General features: G+C 50.9%; 2 long non-coding RNA genes across 2 annotated transcripts in view; one reads left to right on the top strand and one right to left on the bottom strand.

Annotated features, from left to right (window-relative positions):
- LOC308057551 overlaps positions 1–18688 on the top strand; it is a 332648-nt gene that overhangs the window by 19786 nt on the left and 294174 nt on the right. The window lies entirely within an intron of this gene.
- LOC308057524 lies at positions 3365–17762 on the bottom strand. The gene is made up of 3 exons (XR_013925313.1): positions 17265–17762; positions 14472–14644; positions 3365–5105 (listed from the first exon to the last, which is right to left on the bottom strand). It is a non-coding gene; the product is annotated as an uncharacterized lncRNA (long non-coding RNA).

The raw sequence follows: 18688 nt of genomic DNA, 5'->3' as shown, positions 1-18688 counted from the left end.
GAGGGGGGCTGCTGCCCCGTCTCTCCCTCCCTCCCTCCCTCCCTCCAGCTCCCGGGCAGGACAAGCAAGCCAGCACCAGTGGGAAGCGCACGCACCATCATGTCAAAAAAAAAGAAAAATTGACTCCGAGTGCGGGGTGTTCCAAGAAAAGTGGACTTCTGATTATTTTTTCACGGAGTACAAAGAAAGAGCTGTTTGTCTGATATGCCAGAATTCAGTGTCTGCGTTCAAGGAATACAATTTGCATCGTCACTACCAAACTCAACATAAAGATAAATATGATTCTTTGGTCAGACAAGTGAGAAAAGATAAAATATTAAGACTGAAACATGGATTGACAACTCAGCAAAATACTTTTGTGAAGCAAAAGCAGTTCAATATATCATCACTTTGAGCAAGCGATCAAGTTGCCAATCTCATAGCTTGCACTGGCAGAGCATTCATAGGGGGAGAATTTGTTATGTGTTTTGGTAAAGCATTTAGAAGAAGAATTAAATTATTTAAAGTAACCCTGGTACTGAATTGGAAACTATAATTAAAAAACATACCTGCACTGTGGCAAAATACATAGATACACTATTCATGGTGGGTGGTTTGTTTTTTTTAATGATCTACACAAGTGAGTAAGTGCTTCGTATGTGAAACTATTAGGAGTCATCTGAAAATAGTGAAGAAAAATAAAATATTGTGGAGGCAATATTGAGGCAAAACTCATCACTCGGATGCCTGGAAAAGGCAAGAGCACGCCTGCAGTTCCAGGCAGTGAGGCTGTAAAGAGGCTGTGTAAGGACACTGGTGATGACTAATACGTTGTCCTCTCTAGATGTAGACTTGTGTGGTTTGCAGCAAAACAAAGTAGCATGTCAGCACAGGATACAGATGCATTTCCACAAGTCATGACAAAACGAGCTGGTTTGCCTTTACAATTCATTTATCAAAGCCGCGGGGGTCCCGGTCCCAGTCCCGGTCCCGGTCCGAGCCCCGTGGTTCCTGGTCCCGGCCCGGTCCGAGCCGCAAGGGTCATTATCCCGGGGTTCCTGGTCCGAGCCCGGGGGTCCCTGTCCCGCTCCAGGTCCCGAGCCGCAGGGGTCTCGGTCCTGGGGGTCCCGGTCCTGGTCATCCAAATCCCGAGCCATGGGCATCCCGGTCCCAGTTCCAGTCCCGAGCCGTGGGGGTCCTGGTCCTGGTCCCGACCTCAGAGGTCCTCATCCCAGTCGTGGTCCTGAGCCGCGGGGGTGCCGGTCCCGGCAGTCCCGGTCCCTGTCCCAGTCCGAGCCGCAGGGGTCCCGGTCCCCAGGTCTTGGTCTTGGTGCGAGACACAGAGGGTCCTGGTCCCCGGGTGTCCCAGTCCTGGTCCCTGATCCGAGCCGTGGGGGTCCTGGCCCGGGGATCCCACTCCCGGTCCCGAGCTGCGGGTGTCCCAGCCCCCGAGGTCTTAGAACTGGTCCCGGTCTGAGCTGCGGGGGTCCCGTCTCGAGGGTCCCGGTGCCGGTCTCTAGCCGTGGGGGTCAAGGTCCCGGGGGTGGCAGTCCTGGTCTCGAACCGCTAGGGTCCTGGTCCCCGGGGTCCCGGTCCCGAGCTGCAGGGGTCCGGGGCCCAGTTCGGTCCTGAGCTGCCGGGGTCACGGATCCCAGTGGTCCAGGTCCCAGTCCTGAGCTGTGAGAATCCCAGTCCCCATCCCGTCTGAGCCGCGGGGGTCCCAGTCCTGGGGGTCCAGGTCCCGGTCTCGGTCCCCAGCCATGGGGCTCCCAGTCCCAGTCCCTGCTCCGAGCCGCAGGGGTCCGGTCCCAGGGTCTTGGCCCCAGTCCCGGTCCGAGCCATGGGGATAACTGTCCCTGTCCCAGTCCTGAGCTGTGGGGGTCTCGGTCCCGGGAGTCCCAGTCCCAGTCCCTGGTCCGAGCCGTGGGGTTTCCGGTCCCGGGAGTCTCGGTCCCTGTCCCAGTCCCTAGCTGTGAGCATCACGGTCCAGGGGGTCCCGGTCCAGGTCTCGAGTCGCAGGTGTCCCGGTCCCGAGCTGCAGGGGTCCCAGTCCTTGGGGTCCCCGGCCTGGCCCGAGCCGTGGGGGTCCCGGGCCCAGCCGTCTCGGTCCCAGTCCCGAGCCACGGGGGCATCAGTCCCGGCTGTCCCGGTCCTCCCCGTCCTGGTCCGAGCCGCGGGAGTCCCGGTCCCCAGCCGCGGGTGTCCCGGTCCCTGTCCCAAGCTGCAGTGGACACAGTCCTGGTCATCCCAGTCCCAGCAACCCTGGTTTCAGGCCCAGCTTGAGCCGCAGGGGTCCTGGTCCTGGGAGTCCCGGTCCCGGTCCGAGCCACGGGATTTCCAGTCCCAGGAGTCCCGGGAGTCTCGGTCCTGGTCCGAGCCGCGGGGGTCTCGGTTCCGAGGGTCCTGGTCCCGGTCTCTAGCCGCGAGCGTCACGGTCCAGGGGGTACCTGTCCCGGTCCCAAGCCGCGGGGGTCCCGGTCCCCGGGGTCTCAGTCACGGGGGTCCCAGTCCCAAGCTGCGGGGGTGCCGGTCCCGAGCCGTGGGGGTCTTGGTCACCAAGGTTCTGGTCGCAGTCCCAAGCCTCGGTGGTCAAGGTCCCCGGGATCCCGGTTCCGAGTCACGGGGGTCCTGGTCCCAAGCCGCAGGTGTCCTGGTTCACCAAGGTCCTGGTCGTGGTCCCGAGCCTCAGTGGTCAAGGTCCCTGGGGTCCCGGTTCCGAGCCGCGGGGGTCCTGGTCCCAAGCCGCGGGCGTCCCGGTTCACCGAGGTCCTGGTCGCGGTCCCAAGCCTCGGTGGTCAAGGTCCCTGGGTTCCCGGTCCTGAGCCCCGGGGGTCCCGGTCCCCAGGGTCCCGAGCCGCTGGGGTCCCAGTCCTAGGGTCCTCTTCACGGTCCGAGCTGCGGGGCTCCTGGTCCCGAGTCGCGAGGGTCCCGGTCCCCAGGGTCCGGAGGTCCCAGTCCTGAGCCGCGGGGTCCTGTACCGAGCTGCAGGGGTCCCGGTCCCCAGAGTCCCGGTTCCGAGCCACGGAGGTCTCGGTCCCCGGGGTCCCGGTCGCGGTCCCAAGGCATGATGATCTCTGTCCCCCGTCCCCGGGGTCCGGTCCCGAGCTGCGATGGTCCCGGTCCCTGGAGTCCCGGTCTAGAGTCACGAGGGTCCTGGTCCCTGGGGTCTGGAGTTCCCCGTCCCGAGCCGCAGGGGTCCCGGTCCCTGGAGTCCCGGTCCTGGTCCTGAGCCACGGGGGTCCCGGTCTCTGCGGTCCCAGTCACGGTCCTGAGCCGCGGGGGTCTCAGTCCCCGGGGTCCCAGTCGTGGTCCTGAGCTGCGGGGATCCCTGTCTGTGGGGTCCCGGTCCCGGTTCCGAGGTGCAACGGTCCCCAGGGTCCCAGTCCCGAGCCGCGGGGGTCCCAGTCCCGAGCCACGACGGTCTCAGTCCCCGGAGTCCTGGTTCCAGTCCTGAGCCGCGGGGATCCCAGACCCAAGCCGCTGGAGTCCCGGTCCCCGGGGGTCTCTGACCCGGGCCCTGGTCTGAGCCGCGGGGGTCCAGTCCCGGGGGTCTCGATCCCAGTCCAGGTGCGAGCCGCGGGAATCTCGGTCCCAAGCTATGGGGGTCCAGTCCCTGGGGTCTTGGTCTTGGTCCCAGGCGTCCCGGTCGTGGTCCCGGTCGCGAACTGTGGGGGTCCCAGTCCCCGGGGTCCTGGTCGTGGTCCCAGGCTGCGGGGGTCCCGGTCCCCGGGGTCCCGGTCTGTCTGAGCTGCAGCAACTAGCGAACTAGTTGTCCGATACAACAATTGAAGGGAAAGTCTCGTGCTTCCCCTGTTCCAGCCTGGTAGTCCTGCTACTTCTTTTGTGTGGTGAGCATAAGGACCGTTGAGCTGACAGGAATTGACTGAAATAAGGACTGGTTGAGCTGACCAAATAGTGAGTCTCCCCTAGAAAAAGACCATTCCTATAGTCATACAGCAAACACCCTAAAAATCATGCTTCTTGTTTAAGTTGTATAAGAAAAAAAAAAAGAAAAAAGAAATATTTAAAGAACTGTATAGATCTGCGCTAGAAAACCCAGGACATCTACTAACAGGTAGTACAGTAGAACTCCTTCTTACTGATCAAAACAATCCATCCAAGACACAAGCTGAGGAAAAACTTCTGCTGTTTTTGACTCGGTTACTGTACTCTGTCAGCAGCGCATTGCTGGAGACAGAAGAGAAGAATTAGGGTCTTCTGGAAGAATACAGTGTCCAAAAGAAATGCAAACCCAGCATCACTAAATTTGTACCCCAATCTAGAACGTTAACTGTTTCCTAAGCAGCATCAAAACAGGTTTGCAAATGCATGAAATTTATAACTATTGCATGTATTGTTGTGATGACGCAATGAAAATAAAAGGCATACCCAGTGACTAATGTTCACTCTGATTGAATACTTATTCCCATTGAATTTTAAACTCACTGGGTGAAAAACTTGCTCAACAACTTTTTTTTTTCCTGGAAAGGATCCCTTTAGCAAGTGTTGTGACCACTTCTTAAATGGTTTTCAGTTCATCGGTCCCCCTAAAGAATTCTCCAGTTAAGCTCATTCTATTATGCACGTGTGAAATATTTTTTTCTTATTAGCCTGAGGTTTTCTTTTAACCTGAACGTAGATAGCTTAAATTGATATCACCTAGGCTCTTTGATATTTATGCTACTCTTTTCCAATAGCCACGATGTTTTGTTTGCCTCTCAGATGGGAAAAGTGTGTGCTTGTAGAATGGTAGTGCATTTTTGTCCGTGGGGCACAAAACCAAGGGCTTATTGGAACCCTGCAGTTATGGGTCTGAACGTTAAAGCTTGATCTAAAAAAAAAAAAAAAAAAAAAAAAGAGTTAATAGAATAGTGATTTGAATTAAAAAAAAAAGCAAAAAGGGGGTGGGGGGGAGACACGGACACGACAGACACCAGAATACAGTAATATTATCCAGAAATCCTGCGTCTTTGCATCTCACGTACATTCTCATTGTTTCTTCACTCCTTTCCTGTTTGCATAGGTGAAATGGACCAGCACTTCATCGGGCAAGTTGTTTCTCTTCCCTTCCTCCTGAAGGGGAGGCAACTCCCTGGTACTCTTGGACTTCTTTGTTTCAGCAATACCTTGATGGAGCAGATAGAGATAAGGAGCATTAGATGCAGGAGCTGGAGCAGTATCAGAAAACTGAAGCCTATAAAGTCTTTAGCAGGAGAGCACAAGACAGACAAAAAGGCAAATCACACAGACAAGGTATTGAATGGGACAAAAAGATGTGCCTGGAACAACACAAGATTCCCAGCTGGTTGTGCAGACTGACGCTCGTTTACAGCCTTTGATGTAAAGGCTTGTTAAAACGTGGATGCTCATTTCAGGGAGCTCATCTGTGGGTGTGAAATAGAACATTTTTCTTCCGGCAAATCCTAGTTTCATAAATAGGACATACAGCAACCTACACCAGAAATAATAATTGTCATTATTTTGACACAGCAGTGACCAAACCATTGTTAATTGTTCTCCATGGTTCTGGTATTGCTTGTTAAAGAAAATGTGTTTTGAATTCAGAAATTTAAAGTGCTAAAGCAGCTAAAGTGGCAGAACCAGGCCCTGTCCCTAGTGTAGCCCTAATCCAAGCCTGGTTTAACACCCAGTCCAGTTGATCAGTGGGAGAACAGAGAAAAAACAGATGATCAACTGTGCACAATGGTGCTCGCAGAAACACAGGTGTTTTGAGAAAAAAAATCAGTATATGTGAATAGGAATTGCTTGTTCAAAGACTAAGTGTGCTTGAAGGAGTGTGTGAGTTAAAGCAGGCAGAAAGATCACGATCCGAGGAGGAGCTTGGAACCGAGGCAGAGACTGGAAGCAAATAGATGAATCAACAGGGACAGGGTCAGGTGATGGATTTGCAGAATGGACAAGACCAAAGGAAACTTCTAAAAACCTTGGGCGTTGACAAAATAATGATTTGATAAGTGTGTATAAGCTGTGCTGTATCCCTTTGCTCTCTGCCACTCTCTGGGGCGGTGGCCCAGCTCTGAGTGGCGATTAAAGCAAACCTAGTGGTACCCACGTCTGTGTAAATTTCTCCTGTAACACTATATGTGAAGCATATGATGAAGTGCTGGTAATCCACCGGTGTTGTGACTGTTGACTGATGTCCCATGTCAGAATAAATACATGTACAATGGCTAACAGGCCTCACATGCATGAAGAACATGAGAACGGTGGTGCTGGGTCAATGGGTCTGTGCTTTTCTCTAGTGCTCTCCTTGCTACCACCTCGCACTCAGCTGGCATGTTCACGGGCACAGCCAGGACCAGCCCAGCCTCTTGTTTTCCAGGGAGCCGATCACCACACATATGGGAAACAGACAGTAGACAAGACGTAGTTCTTCATCTTCTTTCCATTGTTTTGCTAGAGAACCTAAAGTTTGATATACCTTATTTTGTTCATATTTACATTGGCACTTCAGTGGGTCCAGACTAAATGGCAACTCTCTACCTGACTGCTGCAAAAATTGGTTTGAGCCCTCGGTTAGTAACCAGCCGCTGGTTAACTTTGTCTTTGAAATACAGCAACCTATGGTGGAATAGGAAACTGAGACAGGGACATCGGTTGTATTTACTCCAAGGAGGTGGAAAAATTTCTAGGGAAATTTTTTAATAGCGTTAGCATAAAAATCCTGTACGTGGCACATGAGCGACTGCTCTAGGCAAATGGCTTTTTAGAATTAGAAGCCATCCCTGCCTTAAGTGACACATTTAGAAAAATGTGTCACTATGTGAATAATAAGCTCACACAGCAAAGCTGCAGCTACCTGATAGCACAGTATTTTTCCTGGTTTGGAGGATTTTTTTATTCATCTAAAACTTTCCAACGGTCGTCACTGCTAGTTTACTCCCTGTATGACAAATAAGTAGTAAATGAAGGTGTTTTCATACAATGGAACAATCTGCGTGTTTGCATATTTTTAACAGCTGTTGCAAAGATGTACTTGAAACCCTGAAGAGCTTTTGCTTTTTATACTACTGAAAACCACGCTACACAGCTTTTTGCAAATTTCCAGTTTGGAGAATTGCAGAGTAATTGTTCATTTGTTTCCATGAAAGAAAAAAACCCCAACACATCTTCCTTTAGAGGCAATATTTTGCTGCAGATTTTAGATCTATCTTTTCTATTTCATCTACCTCTTCTCCAGCCCAGAAAGGTCTACTTCTTTAGAAATTCTTTTCGTTTGATATGTCAGAACATCTCTGTGTATTAGTGAAAAAGGAACTGGACCTGCCCTTTGTCTCACTAAATTCTCATTTTCATAATACATGCAGTTTTCCTTTACTTATTAAAGAAAATTACCAAATCCCATAGAGCTGCCTGGGATCATGGATCAATCTGAATATGCGTGGCTCAGCATTACTTTTTGCAACTGATCTAAAATTCTGTGCCAAATTCTATCATAACCCAGGAATGGAAATAATAGGGATGACGTACTTTGCATATCTTCTCTGCAGGTTGTTATGACCCACTGCAAGTAAATAAGAAAAAAATACAGGTAGTGGACATTTCTGAATAAACCTCTGACATCTGAAGAAGTCATTTTAATATCAGATTTATTCTCACCATACTTTCTGCATGGAAGACCAGAAGAATCTATGCTTTTAATACAATTTGTGCAGGAAAGCATTGGCAAACACACTAGAGTACTTGTAATGTTTGTTCCTACATCAAACATGCCGAGGTGAGGCTTAAAAGCCCACCAGTGAATTCACATCTGCCGCAGTGCTGTTAGTAAAAGCTGTAATTATCCGTATTTTTTTGAGAATGCTTAAAATGAAAACACAACCTAACTTTCAGTTATACAACTGTGTAGCACAGCAAAGACGTTATCATCTAATTTTTTCATTATAAGATGTGGGTGCATAACCAGGAAGAACACTAACAGTTATTTCTCAGTAAACCTTTACAGCATAAAACCATTTAGTGGGGCAGTGCAAATCAGAACATACTCTGACTTTAACATGAAAGAACACTTCTGCTGTATAGGTAGACAAAAAAATGGACTTAGTGGGATATTTTCATTCTCACAGTGCTGTTTCCTCTCCTTCCGTTGTCAGTAACCTAGCTACCCAGTGATTTTTGTGGGACATTAGGGTTAACATAGATGTTAGGTTAGCTTTAGATGCTTTACATATTAGAGATGCATTCCTCGTGATTCTGCTCCACGCACAAGAAAAAGCCCGGTTTGCCTTTGCCTGGAGTGGGACTCAGTATGTTTTCAGACAGTTTTCTGCAAGGATACAAACACTGCCCCACTATCGCTCACAATGCTCTGGCCACAGTCTTAGCACAGATCACCATTCCCCCTGGCCCCACAGTGTATCGATACATTGATGGCATCCTCAGCGGGGCAGAAGGGCCAGAAAGCATTACAGGTGCAATGAAAACCGTTTGGGCAACACTAATCAAGTTGGGACTGGAAGTCCCAGAGTCAAAGTGCCAAGGGCCAGCACGAGAAGTTAAATTCCAAGGAGTCTGGTGGGTTGCAGGAGCTGCCTCTCTTCCACCAGACTCACTGGAAAAGAAAGAATCTGGGCACAATCCATCCAGTACGCTGGAACTACAACAAGTTCAAGGGACTGTGAAGTCCTGGCGTAACCATAGTCCTGCCTTTTCTGTCATCGCTCGTCCCTGGTAGAATTTGTTATAAAAGGGAAAATCATGGCAGTGGACATCTCATCAGCTCTGTGGTACCGTCAAGTTCCCCTTCCTGCAGGAGCATAACAGAGCCTGGCCGCGGGGTCTCCACTCCGCTCCAGCCCCCGTTACTCCTGTCAGCACGTGCTGAGGTTGCAGGCTGCATTGCTTAGGGAGCCGTGGCAACACACATTTAGGATGGTGAATGCCGGCCATCCTGAAAGCGACAGCTGTCTTTTACCCTAAAAAGCTTCCTGTAATACTATGCTTCTCTGAGGTCCCAGTTTTCTCGAATTGCCCCCACTCCAAAGCAATTTCCCCACAGGGTCCCTAAGCAAGGCAGCAGAGGAGTGGCTCTCTCAAACTCCCTCCCAGCCCTGCCCTGGCTGAAAGAAGGCAGAAAGAAGCCTTCAAATGAGGAAAGTTCTGGCTGCAAGAGAATACAAGCTGACCAGGTCTTGGGATCCACTGACATCAACAGAAATTTAGGTGAAAACTCCCCTTTGACATGGAACTCAACTCCCAAACTGAAAAACAGTTGAGATGGGAAACTATGGTGGGGGTGGGAAATCAGCGCTGAGGGCAGGAAAGCATCAGCAGGATGGGAAACCATTGAGATGGGAAGTTGTTCTGTCATGAAAAGTCAAACTGTCACAACGCTGGCTGACCCAGGTGCTGGCGGAATGATCGCCATGGAGATGGAACCCCAGAACACTGTGTGCCCCAACAAACGCCACGCTGGCCAACTGCCACGGCATAGAGCAGCACGCTCCTCGTGGTGCTCCTGCCCTCTGGGTAACCCCCAACCAGCTCTGCCAGCCAGCATCTCACCCTATCACCCCCCTTCACTTCTGCCAACAGAGAGGTTCCCCCTCCAGCTGCCGACGACATCAGAGGTGCCCGGCACAAGCTTCACCACACTGACCATGCCGCCACTGGTCACTGCTGGTGTGCTGCCCTCTGTCCCGGGGCTGCTGATCACCATTCGGCCTTCCCAGCTCCACACTGTCACCCATCAGCCCGCCCAGGCAACCTGGCAGGGGGTGCAGGGGCCCCTGGGGGACTCGGGGCAGGTTGTGCAGCTGCCACACGTGCTGCAGCTCCCCAGCACTGTGCGGCTGCCCCCTCTGCCTGCTCCTTGTCCCCCTGCCTATGGCCAGGGACAGCAAGTGGTGATGGGGACACTTGTGCCCCACCAGCCAGTGGGGCTGGGACCATGGGACGTGGGCCAGGGGCAGCCCCTCTACCCTACGCGCTGCACATCCCTGCCCATGCTGGGCCCCTGCCACCCCAACACCCTGCAGCTCAGCACTGCGTGCAGGTCCCCCCTGTGCTCTGCACTCATCCTGGCAGTGCCCAGAAGCTGTTGGAGGCCTTTAACAACGACGTGGTGGCCAGTGAGGATGGCATCCCTGCTGCCACCCCCTTCCAGCCTGGCCTGGATATGCTCTCTGGCAGAAGCAGGACCAAGCACCAAGGTGAGGTCTGCAGGGTGGCAGAGCCCATAGGGGTGACCTGCACCAAGGAAGGCTTGCATCACCCTGGGGGTGGCTTGGCTTCGTTTGCTTTTTCAGAAGTGGTGACCACCCTGGCAAGCCCGGAGAACCTCCTGGACCTGCCCGAGCTGGGGCCAGATGCCTTCAACAAGGCCTTTCCTGAGCTGGCAGAGGACAATCTGCAGTTTCAGGATGAGCATTCGGCCACCATGGACAGCAGTGACCCGCTCGCCTGGCTCGACAGCATCCTGGAGCTCTCTGAAGTTCTCAGCGGCTCCTGCTTGACCAACCTCCTCAACAAGCTCCCGGAGCTCTCAAAGTACGTGGCAAAGGGTGGCTGCTCTAAGGAGCAATCGCTGGCGGCAGGGCTGGGGGACAGCGAGGACACCAACCATGGTGTCCCTGATGTCCCTGTCTTGACCACCACCCTCAACAGGATCCCTGACCTCTTAGAGTGCATGATGGAGGGTGACTGTCCCAAGGACCAAGTGGTGGCCGCAATGCAGGAGGACACCAACCCCTCCTGGCAGAGGGTGGCAACATCCCCCTTGCTGGACGCCAAAGGCAAGCAGGGTGGGCTGGCAGCGGTCTTCCCCACCCAGCTGCCAGAGAGTCCCATGGAGCCCTCTCAGGAGGGTCCTATGGACACTTCAGAGGAGAGCCCCTTGAAGGGATGCCCAGAGGGTCCCCACAAGGGTCTCCCAGAGAGTCCTCAGCAGATCCTGCTGAAGAGTCCCCTGGCCAGCCCCCCGACTGCATCATCCGCCCTGCATGGCCAAACTGGTGGAGGAGGTGCTGCGGAGGCAGCTCCGGGTCATTTTGACCCGCTTGCCACCACCACCGGGCATCTCCTCCTGCCGGGTGTGCCCAGATCAGGCAAGGCTGCTGGCAAACAGGCCAAGCGCCCCACATTGGCTGACACCCTCAGGATGCCAGAGACGTCCCCACAGGGCAGCATGCCACCCAAGAAGAGGAAGAAGATGGTGGTGTGCCTGGTGGCAAAAAGCTCCAAAACCCTCTGGGAGGGGAAGCCACACAGGGATGCCACGGCGGTGGGCTGTAGCGGGGAGCAGGGGGGCAGCAGCAAGCAGAGGGCATCCAATAGTGACTATGTGCCCACCAAGCGAGCCAGAACCCTGAGGAACACCAGGAGACAAAGTGCTCCACACTGCCCCAGTCACCGTTGATATATTGATAAAGAAGGTGTGGAGCTGGAGCACAGATCCCTCTGACGTGTGACCTGCACCCACCCACTGCAACCCCAGCCCTCTACCAGATCTGTCTTTCTTCATTCATGAAAGGCTTGATGTTCCTTGCACAGTGCCTCTGCCTGCGGTCATTCACGCAGCGGGAGATGAGGGTTAATGCAGCCCCTGCCACATGCAGAGATCTGACCCTCCACCTTCCCCTCTGTCGAGCTGACACCTCCACCAAGCTGACCCACTCTCTAGAGTATTTACAAATGGAGGGACTCTCATCAAGGGAGGCAGCCTTGGCAGGGGTGATAAACAAAGACCAGGTAGTGGAAAGAGCACCGTTATCTAAATTGTGCAGGAAGAAGACTTCCAATGAGGAAAGTTCTGGCTGCAAGAGAACACAAGCTGATCAGGTCTTGGGATCCACTGACACCAACAGAAAATGAGTTTAAAATAGGACAAAGATAATTGTGGTAGTGGGAGATAGTGACCTCTAACTGAAATAGTTCTGCCCCAAAGAGGCCAAAATCCCGCTTGGGGAGCAGGCGTAGTCCGTAAAACACTTCAGCAGTGCTACTGAGGATGCGTACGCATTTGCATTAGAAGCCAGAAACCAGTCACCAAATCTGCGTATGACACATGACTATGCAACGTGTGGCGCTTTGAGAAAGGCCCCGAACCCCTTCTCAGTGTTCCAATTGGACCTAAAAACTTTGCATGTACTTTTTAATCGCTGCCTCCAAAGTGATTTCCCCACAGGGTCAGTAAGCAAGGGGGTGGCGGAGTGGCTCTCTCAGACCCCCTGCCAGCCCTGCCCTGGGTGCCGGTGCCTCCGGCCCTGCCTCAGCAGACGTTGCTGCGCTGATGGAGGGGCTCCCTCCCTCTCCACTGCATTTGCAAAGGGAATTGGCTGGCTCACCCTTTGCTGCCCACGCAGCCAGCCCTCACCTTTAGCTGCTGTCATTCCCAGGGGCGCCGGCTCTCTCCCAGCACCCTCACACCTTCTCCCTGCAACACTGCGAGAGAAGCATTCACCAGGCACACGGGTGCCGTCACTGCCCTGCGCAGCTGGGCACCTCCAGACTGGCACTGCCTGACTGCCTCCCTCACCAAGCACCTCCACCTCCACAGTCTCAAGCTCCATCCCTTTAGACGGAAAGGGGGTCACTTTACTGAGAAGTAACCGTCCCTCATGAGGAACAGTCTCTTCAGGAAGCAAAACACTTTAATTTAGAAACAAAGCTGGGGCATTTGGGGGGCCACCTCATCACTACTCCAAACAATGTGACCTTCGTGGAGAAAAACTGAAGAGCTAGACAGTTTCCAGAGGACAGCAAAACCTGACCTGCTGAGAGCTCAGGACAGTGCACCTCATGTTCTTCTTCACGCCTGGTGCACATTTGACAAGCTGCGAGATGATGGTAATTTACTTCCTTCAGAGAGGACAGCAAGACACTGTTGCCAAGTCAGCTTAGGTTTTTTGTTTTTTTTCTGGTTGGCCAAGCAAAGAAACAGAGGCAGTTTCGAAGTGCGCAGAAGCACAGCTGCAGACATAATTCCTGCTGTCACGCAGGCAGCAGGAGTGAACTTCATCCCTTTGGGTCCTTTTGAGAACACCAAGCACCCAGATTGTGCTGAAGGATGTTTTTTTACATAGGGGACCCTCAGAGAGAATCAGACATGTCCAGTTTTATTCCCTGGGAAAATGCCCTGACACCGTCCTGCCCCTCAGGTGGCGTAGGACAATTAAACGTATTAGTAAGCATGGGCTGATTCCTGGCCCACCATGATTCGAACAGCAGCCCACAAATCCCTCAACTAGTTTTGTTCTGCCTGTACTTACGACAGTTACATTGCTCTATGTTGTGGGGGAAAGCAGACCACACAGCTTGCCCCTTTGAGGTGCAGGGCTGCATTTCAAAGGACTACGACAAGCCCAGAAGAGCACAGCACAGTACGGCTTACGAATCAAGTCAGTATTGCATCACAAACCATAATGCATGTGTCTGTCCGAGAAAACGGGGTTTATGTAGGCACGTGGGAAGTGGGTCTCCTGCTCAAAACCCAGCAAATCCTGTTTCGAAAAGTTCATATACTGAAACGATAAGGCAACATACTTCTGGATTTCTCTCTAAATCCCCATGGAGATGTAATTCCCTCACTGCCATATGAAATGGTACAGCTTGAGGCACTTTTCATGTAAAGCCAAGAAAGCTCAACTCAGAAGGCAAAGATCCATAAGGGAACGGATCATCTGTAACTACAAGACACCTTCCCTCCCACTGAAACATAGCAACAGAGTTAAAAGCAGTTTTTAAATTCCAAGTGGAAACATTCAAAGTTTGAAAAGTACAGGACATTCTCTTCCTAGCACAAAATAATCAACTTTTTCCCACTTCTCTGCAAACCTTAACCCCAGTGCTTTGTATTTTTCTCGCTACAGCACAGAAAGCCAGTACCCACAGTTGCACAAGGACTTCCACTGCCAGTGTGCAAAGCATTGAGGAGTCTGGGCTCAGTCTTGGCAGTACAGGAGTGATCCACCTCAAATGCACTGCACAGCCTGCATCTGGAGTATCACAGGTCAATAGCTAATCACTGCTTTTCCTCCCAGTGACAATAAAAACAGCAAAAAATAAAATCTCCTTACTTCCACGGCTCTTCTTTACAGGCTAGAGGTTTATGGAAGCGATGACCCATTTCACCCAACATACAAGACACCTTTTGAACAATTTTCAGAGCTGTCCAAAACCCCCCAGATCTTACACAACAATCAGTCCAAAGAAAGTACAGAGGTCTCTGTGCTACTGGACACATGCAGGAACACTGGTGTTTACTGGACGCCTTTGTAAAGGGAAAAGGCATTACACCATAGTACCAGACCCTTGCCCAAAAGACTTTTCAAACCACCTGTTTGTTGACGCAGTCACTGCACTTCAACCCTTCCACCCATGACAACATCCTCTCAGGGGGCAGACTTGCCTGCTCTTGATCACAGAATCCGTCAGCAGAGTTCATATTGAACCAAGCTAAAAACCGGGCCAAATCTCTACGTTCACGCTTGGGATACACGGCTCCTATCACAGGGCACACACGGCGGTCCCACCTGAGTTATGTATCTGAAGTTGCATTTCCCATGGGTCAAATATTCCTCTTCAGATCTGCCTTGAAACTGAGGGCTCATGGTCAGCGAGAGAAGAGAGTTCCTTGCCTCCTGTGCAGTCAGGTCACGTTCCCCTGCTAAAAGCAGCCTACTCAGGCCTCCCATTTGTGTACAATCTGTTAAAAGAATAAAACCAAGTCTGAAGGTTATTCATTTGCTTCCTTAAACATCCTACCACTTGCAGCATCCAGCCCGCAGAAGATGACTTCTGACATAGCAACTTCTCCAAGCAACCTGCTATAAAAGGCAGGTCAACAGAATCACCAACAGCCAGGTCTGTACCCTCGGAGAGAGACTTTCAAAGCGCTTTGGAGGATTGCACTGGATCTGTGTGCTTTAGACCCCACTGCATGGATTTACTATTTCACTGGCAAAGGTTTTATGTACCACATGTGAACATCTTCAAAACACCTACTGTAATGATCTCATGCATAAACAGACACAATGATTCTCTAATATCACACAGGAAGAGCTCAATGGATGCTCCTACCAAGGCAGTGGCTCCCTTCTGTAGCCACTGAACAAGCAAAAGGATGGATCAGAATGACATTATCAAGCTCTGAAGCAAAATTTCTGTCTCCCTTTAGCTGTAATTTAGAGCTTCACTGAGTGCTGAAGAGTGTCAGCCTGACAGCTCTGAAGCGTGAAGCGCTTGATCCTCTGTGCCAGAACCGCACCGGCACTGGCCACACAAGCTGCCTGCGTACTCACAGGGTCAGGGTCAGGGTCCGGGTCCGGGTCAGGGTCTTTACTGCCCTGCCACCGTAACATAGAAGTGAGGAAAGTAAAATGGAGATAGAAGTGTTCTTTCTCCACATAGTTGATGCTGGCAGCTTCTTGCCTCCAGCATTCCTGCACCTCAGGAGCTTGGGAAATGACAACAAATGTGAAACTTCCTGATAATAATTTGCCTGACACACCACAGTGTAGCACTTTCGTATGCCCACACCACACTTCTGGCTCCCAGCTGCTCTCCTGTGCTTCCCTGTAGCTATCTGGGAGGCACCTTTTCCATCTCCTCAGATCTGGCCAGCTGAAGAACACCCAACTCATGGCTCTAACATTCTTCCCCTTCCTCTCAACATCTTCCTGGTGGTCTCAGCTTTCTGCCCTCCAGATTAGGGGTCTATCGTAACAGGACAAGGATAGCACTGTTGGGTTTGTTTTTTTTTTTTCTGTAAGGAAGCCAAATACTTAAAACTCTTTATTAAAATATAAAAATTAAGAGGAAGGGAAAAGCCAAAATGACAGCCAAGTGGAAGTTTCATTTGGTGCTCAAACTACCTGAATACTTACGCTGCAGCTGCAGCCGAGAGCTGGCCCTTAGATGGCTGATCAGGATAAAGCCCCAAATCCTGCCACTAAGGTTTCAAATTACAAAATAACATCATCTAAGGGAAGGCAAAATGGATAAACACAAACATTGCCGTATGTTTACAGGACCTTCACAGCACAATGGTTCTCTTATGGCACTGAGAACTTAGCAGTAGGAAGAATTACAAAGGTCAAGTGCTATTTATAAGCAATGTACCCTTAAATCAACACTAGTGACAGAAGAGCCAAGCACTTGACTTGCAGAACGGCAGATGATTCGTGACTTTCTCCACTGCTTCTACTACTGATGAAGCTTACAACCACCTCACCATTTGGGAACGACATCCGTTGCTAGTGTTGCTCTGGGTGGAAACTCAGCAGGTTGGCATGTTCATTCCTTCAGAGCCAGAAGGAATTTGTCATTACAGGAATTCTCATGCCACTGAACTGGCAGCAAGGTACACAAGCCTCTTAATCCCTTTTTATACTTTTACACTTGTGCCATAAAACCATTCTCCACTCTCCATCTCACCACCTCTCCAAGCAGAAAAGTCCCATCTGCCACACACTTGTCACAAACTACACAGGATAATGACACAGGTTTCAAATACATCAGAAAGTATCAAATCAGAAACTTTAAAACATAAAAGAAAATTAAAAAAAGGTGGCAGTGGGACATTATTTTCTACCTTGACTGTTAGGTTCACAAGCTGCTAGTAGTTAACATTAATGGCTCACTATTTCACGGTCATGACGGCAACAGTTCTGCAATGTGCGGATACCAGCGAGAGAATTCCTGCCTTGCACGAGTTCAGGTGCTCCACCTATACCTCTTCACAGATTTGAACTTTTTTTTATTATTTTTTTTAAAATGCTTATCAGGGTAGGATCTGCCTACCAAGACCAGATTTTAAGTGAAATTACATTATGCTCCTCTTGATTTAAATACAGCAAGATAGCTCCACTGCTACATTCAGCCACAAGAACGTAAACACCTCCAGCTTCATAGACACCCATACATTTTTTTTGTAAGGAACAAATGACTAAACATGGAACAACACTATGAGAAAGCAAAAGAATGCACACAATCAGCATTTCCCTATTTGGACCAAAAAAATTAAATCTCTAACAGCAGATAAGTCTAAATTAAAAATCAGCCACATCCAGATCCCAAATGGGGGAGGGGTTATTGTATGCCACAGACCTGGACTTGACTGTTGAAGGAAATCACGCACTAAGGAAGATTTGAGTGGTTCTGCAGAAGTTTAACTAGAGCCTTGGCAACTTCACTTGGGACATGAAAGGTACGTGCGCTATAGTATCACCCACAATAAAGGAAACTAGCTCGTAGTTTGAGTTCAACACCACATCCGCAAACAAAATGAGGCTGCTACATTTGAGGAACACTGATGGAAACCTCACCTGCCATCCCAAAGTTATGCTACGGCATTTCTTCCCTTTTTGCCATTTTCCTCAGCCTTGGTACATCTTTTGCAGAATCTGAAGCAAGGGCTTCTTCCTGTTTCTAACAGTGAATGTCTGGGTATCACATGTTGGTTTCTTGTGCGGCGCCAATAAGACCCAACACTTGCCTTCATAAATGCATCCGTACACTAGGGAAGAAAAGGAAAATTACCAGTCTCGACATTGTACTGCCCACAGGGTAACAGAGCGCCCCACTCGTAAGCGGATTTAAGACAGTAAATAACCCTCAAATATCTTGATAAACAAGCACAGTTTAATCACGTCCTTTTAAACTGACCACCGACACAATCTAACAAGAAGACACATTAAGGGAAGCAGAGCTGTAGTTAAAAAAGTGGGGCTTCTCTTTCCTCTCCTGAGGGTTTACCACCAAGAGCAGGCTCAAATTCTGAACCTGCAAACTGCTCCCCCACGCTTCTATGCTTACTCTGGGAAAGAAAGATAGCTGTTTGAATTCTTTTGCAGGTGCAGTCTTTCTTTACTTTTGAGTTGGAATGAAATGAAAAGCTGCCATCAGTCCCACTCATGGCACAGAGACACACCTATGTTCCATGCACATGCCTGCACAGAAACGCACACGGAGGAAAACCATCCCTTGGGTCTCAAATACAGAAACAGCACTGAAAACCTTGACTTCTGAGAGTCCCTGCAGCGTTCTCCCAGGTCAATACACAGCACGTTTGTGGCAGGATCACCACTGCATGTGCGTCACTTGCTTTCATTTCCATCTTCATCTCTAACCTGGCACTTGCCACCTCCAGACTGCAGCATGCATAAAAGCAATTCTGTTTACTAGAAGCACAGCACCATGTGAACCTTCTGCATGAAGTCCAGTATTTAAAGAAATTGCTATAAAGAATAAAAATCTGCCGGCACCACAGACCCACATACACACTGTGTTTTCTGAACAGGGACGATATACGAAACCTGCAAACTGAGGACTGCAACGCCTCGCTCCTTGCCCCTCTTCTTTTGCCTTCAGGCTGGCGCAGGAGCTCCTTTCACCAGAGCAGGCACACCACAGACACAGTCTCACCGACGGGAAGGGTGGGGAGGGGATAAGGGCAGAGGGAGAAAGGAAAGACCCACAGAAGCAGCTTTGCCGCCCACTGCCAAAGTCACAGCCTGCTCATCCTGGTCCCTCACCCTGTCTGTGCTGGTCTGTGCCTCTGTCCCCCTTCCCGCCCCTCCGCTCCTCTCCCTGTCCCTCTCTCCTGCTGCTGACCCTGCATCCCTCGGGCACCCCCCTGCCCCTCTGTCTCTGTCCCGCTCCAACCCTCTGCCTGCTCCTCCCCAGTCCCTGTCCTTTCTCCATCCCTGCCCAGCCCCTCCTGCTCCTCCTGCCCCTCTGGATGCCTCCT

The sequence above is a fragment of the Falco punctatus genome (genome assembly GCF_963210335.1).
Source record: "Falco punctatus genome assembly, contig: scaffold_22, whole genome shotgun sequence".
NCBI lineage: Eukaryota > Metazoa > Chordata > Aves > Falconiformes > Falconidae > Falco > Falco punctatus.
This window is presented reverse-complemented; position numbering and strand designations above follow the sequence as displayed.